Source organism: Pipistrellus kuhlii, unplaced genomic scaffold (genome assembly GCF_014108245.1).
Source record: "Pipistrellus kuhlii isolate mPipKuh1 unplaced genomic scaffold, mPipKuh1.p scaffold_m20_p_12, whole genome shotgun sequence".
In the NCBI taxonomy this organism is placed as follows: domain Eukaryota; kingdom Metazoa; phylum Chordata; class Mammalia; order Chiroptera; family Vespertilionidae; genus Pipistrellus; species Pipistrellus kuhlii.
This window is the reverse complement of record NW_023425427.1, coordinates 30,340,856-30,356,702: the sequence shown is the minus strand read 5'-3', so window position 1 is coordinate 30,356,702 and position 15,847 is coordinate 30,340,856. Positions and strand designations below refer to the sequence as shown.

General features: G+C 40.0%; 1 long non-coding RNA gene across 1 annotated transcript; it reads left to right on the top strand.

Annotated features, from left to right (window-relative positions):
- The first annotated feature begins 10,654 nt into the window (after nucleotides 1–10,654).
- Nucleotides 10,655–12,765, top strand: LOC123652181. Its single transcript, XR_006741341.1, has 2 exons — nucleotides 10,655–11,214; nucleotides 12,562–12,765. It is a non-coding gene; the product is annotated as an uncharacterized LOC123652181 (long non-coding RNA).
- Nucleotides 12,766–15,847: the final 3,082 nt, after the last annotated feature.

The following is a 15,847-nucleotide window of genomic DNA, read 5'->3' as shown; positions in this document are numbered from 1 at the left end:
GCCTCGGTTTGCAGCCCTGTTGACTAATAAGTTTGCCGACCACTGACCTAGTCTATTCAACCATCTTCATATTTAAGAGAGCTCTTGCCTTCAGCTAAAGAATTACTCTCTGGCCGTTCAGACATTAACTTACATGTGGGGATGTATTTCTGGAAGAGTGACCTTTTCTTCTTCCCACCAGGTGAGGTCCCACTCTGTCTCACCCACCAAATGTGATCTGGGTCCTTGTTTTCAATTTTTGAAGAACCTTTCTTTCTTTAGTTTAAAAAGAATTGCTCTAATACTGTCTTTTCACCCAGGAATACCTCCTGAGCGTTTGATATTTGCAATCCTATTGAGTAGAACTCTTAAACTTATTTGAAAACAACCTTAATAAAATTTGACTCAAGGCAAGTCCTGAAATACCAGATCAGAGAGGAATCCAATTAGCTATTTTTTTCCTACTCAAAGCACATTTGAGCTAGAAATAACCTTAGAGATTATCCAGGTTCTAAACCTCATTTTGAGTAACATAGACCCTCTTAAAATTTGAAAAAGCTATGAACCCTCACCCCAGAAAAATAAAAATTTCCTCTCTCTCTCTCTCTCTCTCTCTCTCTCTCTCTCTCTCTCTCTCCCTCTCCCCCCTCTCCCTCTCCCTCTCTCTCTCTCTCTCTCTCTCTCTCTCTCTCTCTCTCTCTCTCTCTCTCTCTCTCTCTCTCTCTCTCTCTCTCTCACACACACACACACACACACACACACACACACACACACAATATTTTTTGGGATTCATTGTCATTCTGAAGCCCACTCCTCATGGACCCCCAGATTAAGCCTTCCTGTTCTAGGTTAATCCCTTAGATTTACACATAAGGAAGTTAATACCCCGCCAGGTAAAATGACTAGTTCTCATAGCTCATTAGCTGACATATCATTCAGGTTGGGCTGAGATATGTTACAGTAACAATCAACACATCTCTGTGGGTAAAACATTTATTTTTATTCATGCTGTGTTTCTACTGTGGGTGCTCTGGTCTATGTCATTTTTACTTAGGAATGCAGGGTGACGAATGCCTTCAAGAACATCATCAGTCATGGTGACAGAAGAGGAGAGAACATCTGTCATCATGACAGAAAAAGAGAAAACAGTGCAAACTACTCACTGATTCTAACGCTTTTGCCCGTAAGGGGCACGTCACTGCTGGTCATACTTCATTGGCCAAGCACGTCCTATGGCCATGCCTAACCTCGGGTGGCAGAGAAACATTTGGTGCTAACATATATGACTAAGAAAGCTGGAAAAGCCAGAAGTAGGACCCAGCATTTTTATTTTTGTCTAGTGCTTGCTACTCTTCCAAGGCTTCCATATCATAACCTAATTCATGTGGGTGTATCTCTAGAAGATTTGCCATCAGTTTAGGAAGTCTATTTCATACTGGGTGGGTTGGTAGTAACTTTATACAACACTCATTTTTTAAACCAATTTTTTTTTCCTGCTGTCTGTATTGCTCTTCTGTTTTCAGTCCTCATTTCCTTTTTTTGGCCCTCTATAGCTTGGGACCACGGTGTTGCCAGTGCAAACACAGGAGTTTCTGGGTGTGTGTGTGTGTGTGTGTGTGTGTGTGTGTGTGTGTTTTGTTTGTTTGTTTTTTACTTTAGCAATTAGTGATAGGTTTGGCTCTGTTTTTATCTTCAGTTGTTCATTTATTTCACAATTTACTGAAAACCTGCTTTGCTTGATGGGTTGTAGTGAGGATTAAATTAGAAAATTCACAGAGCCCAGTGCAGAGTAGTTGCTCAAAATATGTTGGCTGAGGGGTGTGTGTGTGTGTCTGTGTGTGTGTGTTTATATTTTGAAATCAATATAGGATAATTGAGAGCACACATTTGTTATAAGGTTTAGATAATTTTATTAATCTCTTTGTGCCTCCATTTTCTTTATTTATTAAACAGGAATAATAATAATAATAATATTACCAAATTCTTAGGCTGTAGTGAGTATGAATTATAACACATGTAAAGCATCTACCCAGCACATAGATCATGGAAACTTGTTGATGAAATTAGCTACTATTTGTGTTATGGGCATAATTACTGGGAAATATGATGGCTATTTGCCAGGAACACAGGGAGGAGGGAGGAGCACAGGCTTGGGAATTAGGTTGACCTGGGTTTCAATCTTAGCCTTCATGGTGCAGACGGAGGCCAGTCACTGCTCTGAGCTTCAGCCTCTTCTTGGGTGTGACATGCTAGCCCTACTCATTTTGTGGGGTGTTTAGGAGGATCCCATAGGGATCCAACATTACAATGTCTCACGCAGAGCATGGTATTTTAGACAGTCCATTAATATTAGTCCTTTTGACTGTTGTGGGACACACAAAGATGAACAAAGGAAACAAGTCCTCTCTCTCAGCTTCAGAGGGTGGTTCATATCTCACTGTGGAAATAAGGCATGCCCACACATCACTACCTAAACGGTGGGTGCCTTGACAGAGCTACAGCTAATGGGCTGCAGAAGTTTACATTAGGTGCGTTCCCGTAAGAGAGGCATTTGAGCTGGGCTATTGGCTTTGCTGAGAAGAAGCGCTCTTTACTGAAGAAATATTTTAATGTGCAGCTCCTATTTGTCTTCCTTTCTCATCATCACCCCCTCCTTACCTCCTACTCTCTTATGCACCACTGGTAATGGTGTATGGAGAGGGATTCATTACCGCCAGTCACTGCCAGACAGTTTACTAATGCGCTCTGCTTTCTGGCTGTGATATTTACAGCAGCCAGCTAAGACTTAATTTTCTATTATTCCCTGAACTTTGCAGCCTTCATTTTTCATTTTCTGTCTGAGATTCATTGCATTAGCACCCTGGAACCACGGCCAGAAAGACTCACTTACCATCAGAATCGATGAACAAATAGGAAAAACATTTTTACCAGAGATAGGCCACAGTGATGTGAGTTTATTTTTTATTTTTAGCAATAGTTTCATCCTCTCCTTTCCACTTCCTGTGGCCGACTGCATTTCTCTACCAAATTATATATAATAAAAAATGTCTTGGAGGTACCAGAACTTGGGTGTTCTTGCCTGGAAATGCTGCAGTCCAGGATCTGTCTGGGTGTTATTATTATTTCCCTTTAATTTTGGCCTCTGGACTTGTTTGATATTGTAGGAATCCTTTTATTTTTTTCCCTCTCATGAGTCACTTGCTAGAATTGCCCTATGCCACAAAAACTTGTCTAAAGATATCTCAAGGCTAGCAGACCTTTTTCCTGCTCCTTATCTGTGGATTCATTGGTCGGTCAGACAGGATTTTGATGAAAATATTTTTCCGCATGGAGCTCTCTGCTCCCTACACAACTCCATCCCCCTAACCCCGTGAGAGCATTGATCAGGGATGAGGTGGTTGAATACTTTCTCATCCCATTGTCTTTCACTCTGCAGCCCATCCCTAAGGTGTTAGCAGGCTTACTGTCATCCTGCCTGCCCTTCTCCAACACATATACTAGCAGTAGCATCATTGTGCTGGGACCAACCATTTTATACAATTTGGCTATTCCTTCCGAGCCTTATTTCATCTGTGGGATGGGAACTTAACAAAAATGTCCTTCCCTGGGACTTTGGATTTGGGACTGAGAGATAGTTAAGCCAGTCTCTTTATAGGGGCTGGAGCCACAGGTGTGAAGGTGAGGGGCATTAGATGCCAGTTTTCTCCCCGGTGAAGCCAGCACACAGGGAAAAATGGAGGCAGGAGAATATGAGGGCCTAGAGATGGAGAGTCCTGAGGGCCACTGTTCTTACAGCCCAGTAGTGCCTTCTTCACATGAGGCCTAGACTGCACTGTGGAGGGTTTGCTGTGGGTTATGTTAGAGACAGGGAGCATCTCCTTCTGTGTGTTCTGTGGGCCCCTGCCTCTCAAGAGACTCTAACCAGGAAGATGTTCCACACTCAGTCCCCTTCTTCAGTAGTTTGGGTACCCCCTCACCATACAAAAGATTAGAACAATCCCAGCCTCTTCCAAATTTCTCTGACCATAGAACTTTTTTTGGTGTGTCCTTTAGTGGCAGGTGTACATTTTAAAACATCACTTTGGAAAGTCTATGTTAAGGTTGAGACCCTGGAATATGGGTTTGTTTGTAAGATGAGGGGATTTTACTGGGAGATGATCTCACATTCTTTTTAAAATATATATATATATTATTTTTTACAGAGAGGAAGAGAGAGGGATAGAGAGTTAGAAACATCTTGCAAGAGAATCGATCAGCTGCCTCTCGCACACCCCCTACTGGGGATGTGCCCACAACTAAGGTACATGCCCTTGACTGGAATCGAACCCGGGACCTTTCAGTCTGCAGACCGACGCTTTATCCACTAAGCCAAACCAGTTTCGGCTGATCTCACATTCTTTGTGTATCTTCAAGGCTCTATTTCCTTAACTGCCTTCCTCTGCTAACTCACAGATGGGGAGATGGCATGTAGGAGAGGCTGTGATGTAAGGGGCGGCTGGACATCCATGTACATGTTCTGCCCCAGAGGAGTGCTTTACTTCCTCCTATAGAAGCAGGTCTCCAAGACGAGGGTTTAGGTGCAAATAATTTATTTAGGAAGTGATCCCAGGAAACATTCATGGTGGCTGAGAAACTGAAGCAGGGAAGGTAGGACAGCTGATATGTAATGTGTTATCAAGCAATTTCCTACTGGGGCAACTGAGGCTTTGGGGAGCTCTGAGAGGCAGTGTGGACTCTGTACCTCCAAGTTAGGTGAAGGATACAGGCTTTTATCTATCAGCTCCTGCCGGTGATTGGTTAATGGCTGCTCTTTTTCATTCCCTGGCACTGCTGTCTGTCACACACAAGAGCAGAGCAGACACCAGGGATAAGAGAAAGTTCACTGATGGAGGAGGCACGCAAGGATTGGCGTCTGGAAGTCAGACTGACTGGTCAGGGCCCAGGGCAGTGATTCTCAACTGGTGTGCCACTAGGATTTCTAAAACATGCAACACCTGATGATTTAGTCAAGGACACTGAGCTCTTTTCCCTTAGATTGTCAAATGAAAAAAAAAAAAAGACAACAACCAACACAACAATAGCCATCCAGTGTGAATGAATCAAAATTATACCTTTTTTTTTGTCAGATTGGCAAAATATATATTTTTAGTATGCTGCAGAATTTTAGTAATTAGTTTATGTGTGCCTTGAGATGAAAAGGTTTGAAAATTGGCATGGGATAGGCACTGAATGAATATTCCTTCAGGTCAATTAAGCATAGATATTTATGCATATATCATATTAATGTCACCTATACATAATTAAACACTCACATATATAATTATCATATAGCACTGCTGTCTATATGTACCAATTCTAGTGTTTGGTGTCATTTCAAAGCTAGAGAAGCCAGAGAGAACATTACTATTTTAATTTCCTGTTTTTGTAGTGAAGGAAGAATTCCTGATAGTGTGGCAAGTTTCTGATCATTGTTTCAAGAATCCAGACTTTTATCTGAAGTTTTTCTTTCTCAATTTTTAAAATTTTAGGTCTCAGATTTTTTATTTGTGTGATTATTATTCCAAATCATATTAGCCCTTCTGAATAGGCCTGTGGGTACTGTCCGACTATTGCTTTTGTTTTGGGCTGGACTCTTCTCTCTAAATTGCCTTTAACTTTGCCTGAAGCAAGGTTTGTCATGCTCACGTCTCTGACTGTTGAATGGAAGATTAGGTGGGCCACTTTGGACTGTGTCCCTACATCAGTCCTTTCAGTTCCCTCTCAGCCCCAGACCAATCCACTTGGACATTCCAATCTCTGGACGTACCTTTTCATCATTAACCAACTCATGCTTCATTCCTATGGATGTATCATAGTTCATTCAACAAGAATTGAATTCACGGAACACCTACAGTGTGCCACAGGCATCACTGCAGATGATCTGGGGGTAGGTGAGAAGTGAGGACTCAAGGAACCGCGGCTCCAGAGAACAGATGTGGAATGAGAAGGACTTGAGTGTAAGGCTCATTTTGGCCTTGGGTAATTCACTTCATCTTTCTGAGACAAAGATAACTCATCTATCAAATTATACCTCTGTTATGGGCTGAATTGTGTCCCCCCAGTTGTTAAGGTCTCAGTCTTTGGTATCTGAATGGTTGTCAGAGGAGAAAGAGCTGGGAGGCTGACGTGGTTTGACCCAAAGGGGATAGAATTGGTGCATATAGACAGCAGTGCTATATGATAATTATTTATGTGAGTGTTAATTATGTATAGGTGACATTAATATGATATATGCATAAATATATATGCTTAATTGACCTGAAAGAATATCCACTCATTATTCATTCCATCAGTAGATATTTATTGAATGCCTACATGAAGGTACTGTTGTAGATGCTAAGGATACAGCAACAAGCCAAGTCTCTATCCTCATCAAATTTACATTCAAGGGGGTGATGTTCATGACTGTTAAGAATAGAAAGATTCTGAAATGGTATGTGCAGTATGATCCTATTTTAAACATAAATGTGAATATATAAATTTATATTTTATAAAAATGAGATCATGTGCATATAGTTATAAATAAAGAAAAAGTGAGAGAACTAGAGCAACAAATTTGGAAAGATGGTTACAAAACTGTTAACTGGGATTATATTTCAATGCTTGAATTACCTTTTCTCATTTTTTTAATCTGTATTTTCCAAATTTGGGGGTAACAAACTTGTGCTTTTTATATAATATTTGTTTTAAATTTTATTTTATTTCCTAAATTGTAGTTGACATTCAGTATTATTTTATATTTATTTCAGATGTACAGCATAGCAGTTACACATTTATATAATTTACAAAATCATCTTCCCAGTAAGCTTAGTACCCACCTGGCACCATACATTGTTATTACAATACTGGAGGCCTGGTGCACAAATTCTTGGATGGATGGGGTCTGGCTGGCTCACCCCAATCAATTGGGGTGATCAGGGTGGGGTGAGGCCGGCTAGAGGGGGAGGGGCTGAGGGTGGTTTGCCGTCCTCCTCTCCTGGTAGAACTTCTGGTCGAATTTCCACAGGTACAATTTGCATATTAGCCTTGTATTATATAGTATTGACTACATTCCCTGTGCTGTACTTTACATCCCCAGGACTATTTTGTCACTACCATTTTGTACTTTTGAATCCCTTCACCTTTTTCACCCAATCCCCAATGCCTCTGCCATCTGGCAACTATCAGTCTGTTCTCTGTATCTGTGAGTCTGTTTCTCTTTTGTTGCTTTATTTTGTCCGTTAGATTCCACATATAAGTGAAATCCTATGGTATTTGTCTTTCTTTCTCTGACTCATTTCACTTAGCATAGTACCATCTAGGTCCATTCATGTTGCAAATGGTAAGATTTCATTCTTTTTAAAAAATATATATTTTATTGATTTTTTTTTTTTTTTTTTTTTTTTACAGAAAGGAAAGGAGAGGGATAGAGAGTTCGAAACATCAATGAGAGAGAAACATCAATCAGCTGCCTCCTGAACACCCTGAACTGGGGATGTCCCTGCAACCAAGGTACATGCCCTTGACCAGAATCGAACCTGGGACCTTTCAGTCCACAGGCCAATGCTCTATCCACTGAGCCAAACCAGTTTTGGCAAGATTTCATTCTTTTTTATGAATAAGTAATATTCTACTGTATAGGTACCTCCTCTTCTTTATCCCATTGTCTATTGATGGGCATTTGGATTACTTCCATTATTGGCTATTGTCAATAATGTTACAATGAACATAGGAGTGCATATGTCTTTCAAATTTGTATTTTGGATTTCTTTGAAAAAATACCCAGAAGTGAAATTTCTGGGTCATAAGGCAGTTCCATTTTTAATTTTTGGAGGAGATTCCATACTGTTTTCCATAGTGGCTGTACCAATTTGCAATCCCATCAACAAGGTATGAGGGTTTTTTCTCCACATTCTTGCCAACACTTATTGTTTGTTGACTTACTGATAGCCATTATGACATGCTGTTTAATTTGTATTTCTCTGCTGATTAGTGATGTTGATCATCTATGGAAAGATAGATATTGACCATCTGTTTGTCCTCTTTTGATAAATGTTTATTCAGGTGCTCTGCCCATTTTTAAGGGATTGTTTATTTTTATAAATATTGTTTTTAATGGTGCGTGTTATATATGCAATTAAACAACTAAGTGCTAAAAGTTGGAATTTAACAGAAGTTGCAAAGAGCCCTTGCCTACTATCCTTATTCCCACCTCCCAGACAGTGGTCACATTTCTAACCCGAAGGATTCTTTTTGTTATTGTTTTTCACATTTCCACTTGAATGCTTCTGGTGATCAGCTTTTTCCCCCACAGCTGCTCCCATCCCCCTGGTTTATGGTCCATCAGTTTTTGTATTTGAGTAAATGAAATATTTAGCTTGAAGGGAGTGCTTTTCCCAGAGAACATTGTGTCAACTTCTGAAGCTTTGAGCTTTTAAAAGAAAATATGCCCCATAACTGCAAGTGGTTGCTGTTCCTGTTTGTTTTATAGTTCTTAAGTGTGCAGAACATGTTCGAATAAAGCTGGCCAGAAATTAGTTCATGGCTTTTACAATGACAAATAAAGCCCACGGAATTTGGCATTGCCTTGCCAATGTGTGTCTCCGGGTTACTGGAGAGTTTCTGATGTAAAAGCCCTGCCTGGCCTCAAAGAACACAGGCGCTGGGCCCTGACTCCCCAGCCCTGGGACAGAACCCCAGCTGTTGGGCGCATTGGCAGAGCCAGATTCTAGGCTGAGGTTCAGGAAAAGTTTGCTGGTCATGGTATCACTTCTGGCAAATACAGCTTATCCTTTTTCCACCGAGGCCTGTTTGCTGGGCATGACCCGGCTTACCTGCCAAAGCTCCTCAGTGGTGCCCCAGCTTTCCAGAGCGTTCCGCATCTTGGGAATAGACCGGCCTTGGTGGTTTTAATAGAATCATGGTTTAGAGCATAATATTTTCACATTCCTTTTTGTTTGTTTGTTTGTTTGTTTGTTCACTCTGGTTTCTCATCCTGGTTCTTCCTGTCTTTTCTTCTGAATTCAAATGCTGGAAATTTTTAAAACTTTGCAGTGCATGTATTTATTTCACAAATATTTTTTCAGCCCTACTGGTCACTTGTGATTGTGGGCCATCCTGTCACTTTGACTAGAATTAGACAACTTGCCTATGTACCTTTAAAAAAAATTAAGGTCCAGTGGGGGTGGTTTTAATTTGACTGATTTACATGGGTGATGAGCAAAAGAGAATGAGTTATTTAAAAACTGACATGAACATACATTGATATGTTCATGCCGCTAAAAAAAAATTCAAAGTTAAGAAAAAACCCTGATGTCTCATTGAAAAAGCCAGTTATGTTACTGTTTCACTTTGTAATTTAAAATTTTTCAGTTTTCTGCTGAAACCGGTTTGGCTCAGTGGTAGAGCGTCAGTCTGCAGACTGAAAGGTCCCAGGTTCGATTCCGGTCAAGGGCATGTACCTTGGTTGCAGGCACATCCCCGGTAGGGGGTGTGCAAGAGGCAGCTGGTCGATGTTTCTCTCTCATCAACATTTCTAGCTCTCTATCCCTCTCTCCTCCTCTCTGTAAAAAATCAATAAATATATATATTTTTAAAAAGTCACTTAGTAATGCCCGTTAAAAAAAATAAAAAAATTCAGTTTTCTATTGCTGTTAGGATAAGAACATTAAATTGGCCTATCAGATCTGGTCTCAGCCTCTTCTGCAGCTTCAAGCTGCACTTTAACTAGGGCATAATCAATTTCCTTCATTTTCCCCAGGGCAATAAAGTCCTTTACTTCTAACTCTCACATTGTATTTTTCTTCCTGGATCGTTTCACCCATTGCTCTCAGTCTGGGTCACTCCTGCTTCTCGGTCAGGTCTCAGCTCCCAAGTAGCTTCCTCTGGAGAATCTTCCCCAGTCCTCTGGGACTAGGTCAGTGGTCGGCAAACTCATTAGTCAACAGAGCCAAATATCAACAGTACAACGACTGAAATTACTTTTTGAGAGCCAAATTTTTTAAACTTTAACTTCTTCTAACGCCACTTCTTCAAAATAGACTTGCTCAGGCTGTGGTATTTTGTGGAAGAGCCACACTCAAGGGGCCAAAGAGCCGCATGTGGCTCAAGAGCCGCAGTTTGCAGACCACGGGTCTAGGTTAAAGTCCCCTCCTCTGTGTTGTGCCGTCAGAAGAGGTCATTGCCTGTCAACTTCTCTGTGTCCTCCATTAGTCTGTATAATTGCTGAGAGTGGAGACACTGTTTTATGCTACACTTTTATCCCTTGTACCTAGCACAGTGCCTGGTGGGCACATGATAAATGTTCAAAAGTATTTCTTGACTGAATGGATTCACTGTAATAATTTTTTCCAGAGAAGGCATCAGATTTAAAGTGGTTTTTATGAGTCCTGTGCTGCCATTTACTTGGGTGCCTGGATTAGCCAATCAATTCAGATTGAACAATTATTTTCCCTTTATTGATTAAGGTATTACGTATGTGTTCTTATTCCCCGCCCCCCATTGCTCCCCCATCCCACTCCCATTTATGTCCTCACCCCATGTGTCTGTGTCTATTGGTTATGCTTATAAGATTGAATAATTATTGAACATCATTCTGTGTCGTTGCTTCCACCTACACTATTTCATTGATCTTCTCCTTGCCTTTCTGTTTTACAGTGGAGGACACTCAGGCTTAGCGAAAACTTCATCATGGCACCTGATGGTGAACAGAAAAAACCCTCGGCTTCGGAGACCTAACTCATTACTCTTGGCCCAGTATCAGGATGCTGCCTCTTTAAATTTTTGACATTTACTATGCTTTTTTGCTGCAACCATCTGGTAGGCCATTGCATTAGAACCTAAGAAGCCTTGAATTAACTCTATAAAAAGTACAGCTTAGACAGAAATCAAACTGGAATCCTAAAGGAGAATGGGGGAGAGGGGAGGAAGCACTGGCCTATGGTTCCAGACACCTGGGCTCTCTCCTTACCTTCGTTGCTAACTAGCTGTGTGACATTGGGCATATCACTCAGTCTTTCTGGTCCTTAACTTTCTCATCGACGCAATGACCAGGAGTGACTGCATAATTTTAGGAGCCCTCCAGCTTGAAATACTACCATCTTAACCTTGAAAGCTGGTGTGAGGCAGCAGACATGCACATGATGAGCGCGGAACGTACCAGCAAGTCTACCCAAAAGAGTTCACCCCTCAGGGGCTTTCCTGAAACTGCCTTCTGAGGTAAGAAATAAAGAGAATAAACAATTACCATACCAGGTAACAAAATAATAACCACGAGTCATGGGGGGAGTTGAATGAAAAGAATGAATCACTGGCAATAGGCCAGCTGATCATTATCTGTCATGACTGGCTTTGAATAAACCAGAATAAATGCTGGCCGTCTTCTGCACACCTTCCAGCATTCACAGAACAGGCTTCTTCTAACCCACACTTTTATGAAAACGGTTTATAGCTCTGTGCCCCTTGAAACTGTCTATGTATTTAAGCAATTAGCAATCAACTTCACATCACATTGCTGCACAAGCAAATCTGAAATGCAGAAATGCAAATTGTAGGGAATGAAAATAGATTTTAAGTTGTTTGCATGAAAGTTGATTTCCATGAACAATGAAAACTTATCACATTTGCAATGATTTTTTAGAGGTGCTGAAGTAAATAAAGTAATTATATTACCCACGTGTGAACTTAGTAAAAGGACAGGTAAACTGTCATTCTGAATTTTAGAAAAGCTTATTTTGGCTTTAATGTAGCAGAAAACAGCAGAGTAAATTTAAAATATATGTAACTTTAAAACTTTGAAGTTATCATGAATGTATATCAATAAGTAAGTTAAAACTCCCATTAAAAAATTAAAATTGTGGAGAGGGAAACAGAAAAGAAATTAAGATTAACAAGAGATTTGAACTTGAGGGTTCATCTGCATTAAAACAGCAGCCACAACCAAAATGATAGAAAGTTAAATGGAATATATTTACTTCTCCTGTATTCTCTGATTTATGTAATTTTGAAACTACATTTAAAAATTAGGAAATCATTTTTTTCCTGTCACAAGCTGTCAATTTAGGCAAGTCACTTTATCTCCTTGGAGAAAAATTTTGCTGTGCATGGAGCTAACATTTCATAAAAACTGTTAAACCATAGAAACTTCAGGAAAATGCCAAAATGTCCTGGAAGGCATGATACCACAGATTACAGCCTTATTACAAGTTAAATAAATTCTGGAAGTGGGTGTCTACTCTTCTTGGGAAAAATGATAAATGATGTATTTTGCTTTTATACTGAATCAACTTTCTGTCTTCAAATGGGATTTCCACTAAAACACACACACACATACACACACACACACACACACACACACACACGCCTGATCATTGACATTGTGGTATAGTCATGTAAAAGCCAGACCCCACAGATCATAGGTGGGAAAATTCCTGAGATTCTTAACCTGTGTGGCAAAAGGTAGAATATACTCCATTAAAAGCCAGATTTAGAATTGAAAGATTTATGTTGAGCAGGATTTTTGAAGCATTGCAACACCTCATGGAAAATGGAACTCTTCTTTCATAGGAATGCTGCACATTTTTGAGAAGTTAATTACAAACCGAATTGCTTTCTCGTTGACCAACAAATGAAGAACACCCTAGAGATTTATGGCACCTTTTTCAAAAGAATGTATTTCACTCCGGTGAGAAATTCTATTTTTCTTGTTCATAAAATTTCTAATTTGATTTGTCTCAGTAAAAATTAAAAATGTATATCACTGGTGGATCATAGAGAATGTTTATTTCATCGGTTGAAACTCAGAGAGAAGCAAGGAATGAGGTAAGCTTCCATGTTAAATGGTGATTTTGAAACCAATTGCATTTCAAAACAACTGAAACCACAACAATGTTGATTTAGGGAGCAGAGCTCATTCTATTTTATTTTTTATAATTTATGAGTTTAATTTTAGTTTGCAGAAGCATAGTTTATTAAATTGAAAGTTTGAGATATATTAGGAAGAAAAAGGAAGGGTCTTTCTCATTGTTTTCATCAGACTATTGAACATTAAAAGATAAGTAACCTGTAAAATAAATAACCTTAACTAAATATCCCTCATCAATTTATTCTGTCCATGAAATTAATCCTTCTGCTGCTGGATTTTGGTACAGCAGTCTGCATCCTTAAATTCATCTGCTTTTGAACTATAGTAAAAAGATTCCTGAAACTCCCTTCTCAATCTCATGGTACCATCTCACAATTGGCTAAGCATTGTGAAACCCATACTCAGGAATTTCTCCTCCTTGAAACATCAGTAGTTACAAGTAGTTTGTAGAATCTTCTGCATGAGACTCTGAGATTGTCCTTTGCTGAACATAAAAAAAAAGTCTGTAGGCCTTCAAATAAGCACCAGAGGAAAGCAGAAAATATTTGTGGATAAATTTAAATTATTCATGGCTTGCTGAAACCAGTTTGGTTCAGTGGATAGAGCATTGGCCTGTGGACTGAAAGGTCCCAGGTTCGATTACAGTCAAGGGCATATACCTTGGTTGCAGGTGCATCCCTAGAAGGGGGTGTGCAGGAGGCAGCTGATCAATGTTTCTCTCTCATTGCTGTTTCTAGTTCTCTATTCCTCTCCCTTCCTCTCTGTAAAAAATTCAATAAAATATTTAAAAAAATTTAAATAAATTATTCATGGCTGTGTTTTCATGTTGAGCTATAAGGAGCTTGAACCAGATATTCCAGAGTGAACTCTGTAGAATTCCAGGATGAGCTACAAGAGTCAGGTGACACAGCTGAAGCAGGAGGGAAAGGTGATGAGCAATCCTATATAATAAAACCCTAATATGCAAATTGACTGAACAGCAGAATGACTGGTGGCTATGATGTCCACTGTCAACCAGGGGGCAGATGCTCAACACAGAAGCTTCCCCCTGTTGGTCAGTGTGCTCCCACAAGGGGAGTGCCCCTCAGCCAGAAGCTGGGTTCAGGGCTGGCGAGCGCAGTGCTGTGGCAGGAGCCTCTCCCGCCTCTGCAGCAGCACTAAGGACCCATTGGGGATGTCTGCCTGCCAGATTAGGCCCATTCTCCAGTGCAGACCAGGCTGAGGGCCACCCCCCTCCCCCACACCCCTAGTGCACAAATGCAAGAGAGAATGGTGCTGAGCTGTGTAGCTCAGAGAAAAGAATAGGGCTTATGAGGATTTGTGGATAATACATAATGATGGTAAGGCTAATAAACACATCAGTGGGAAAGGCATAACAAACTTGACTGTGACTATTGAGGGATACATTTGACTTTTCATCAAACATGGATTCCTAAAAAGTCCTGTGAAAATCTCATTGTCATAAAATAAAAATATATTTACTAGTTAGCTATTTAAAGAAAATATATGCCTCTATAAGCCAAGGGAAAATGGCACTTTTATAATACTAATATCAATACCCTAACTTCTTTGAAAATTCAATGTTTTTGTTTATATTGAGTTTTGTTTTGTTTTGTTTTTTGGTTTTGTTTTTTTTTTAAGCAATGGATTCAGTTGAGAGAGAGATACACATTATTTTAGCTTTGGGTATGGCATCTAAAAAGGACAGAATGATATGGCTAGTGTTGCTCAGTGGTTGATCGTTGACCTATGAACCAGGAGGTCACAGTTAGAATTTAGGTCAGAGCACATGCCGGATTGTGGGCTGGATCCCCAGGGGAGGACATGCAGGAGGCAGCGGATCAATGATTCTCTCTCAGCATTGATGTTTCTATCTCTCTCTCTCCTTTCCTCTCTCTGAAATCAATAATAATAATAAAATAAACTTTTTTTTTTAAAGACAATGTTTCCAACTGAAAGAGGCTCTTTCAATTATCTCATTCAACTTCATTCTCCTGATGAGAAAACTGAAGCTTAAATGCTTCCCTCAAGATCAACTAGGAGTTCACTGAGAGTTAACCAAATGTTAAGAGATTTGTTTAGGGTCCTTTGCTGGCTGGCTAAAAGAATGAGAGCTAGACCCCAGAAGTCCTGTGTCCCCTTCAGGCCTAATTCTCTACATCACACTTGAATTGGGTAGGTTGTTCAAAGAAGGAGACAGAGCCACAGTGCAGCTGCACACTTTTGTCCTTGGGGTCCCTTTCCAGCTTTCACATTCTATGATTCTATGTCATCAGTGCATCTCATTTTTTAAGACCTATACCTAGAAAAATTCATTGTAAAATCAGGGACTGCTAAAAGAAGGAAGAAAGGAAAAGAAAAGGAAAGGAAAAGAAAAGGAAAGGAAAGGAAAGAAAAGGAAAGGAAAGGAAAGGAAATTAAAGGAAAGGAAAGGAAAGGAAAGGAAAGGAAAGGAAAGGAAAGGAAAGGAAATTAAAGAGAAGAAAGGACAAGAGAAGGGGAGGAGAGAGAAGGGAAAGAAAAGGGAGGGGAAGAGAGAGGTAGGGAGGAAAGGGGAGGAGAGGGGAAGGGAAAGATCTATTATATTAGCTCCCAAATGTCCAGGGAATATAGTAATATATCTTATAGATGGAGAAAGATAATATGAAAAGAATAAATTTATCTTCCAGAAAGCAATAAAGCTTTAAAAAATACCAGCCCAGTTTCCCTTCTGTTCCCAGAATTTATCAAATATAGCACCTTAAATTGGTCCAGGTTTCACAGATACCCGAAGACCACACTGTGATGTTTTTGGAGATGCCATACATTTCCCAAACCAAGTCACTTCGCTCCAGCTTTTCTTCTGTGCACACCATTTAACTTAGTTCCTGTCATTTCTTCTTGGAGGTCCTGCATGTATCTGTAGTGCCATAAATGAGCTCTTTATTTTCAACTGCAGAAAATGGATTATGTGAGAATTGGAGGGAGGGAAAGGGAAAGAGAGAGGGG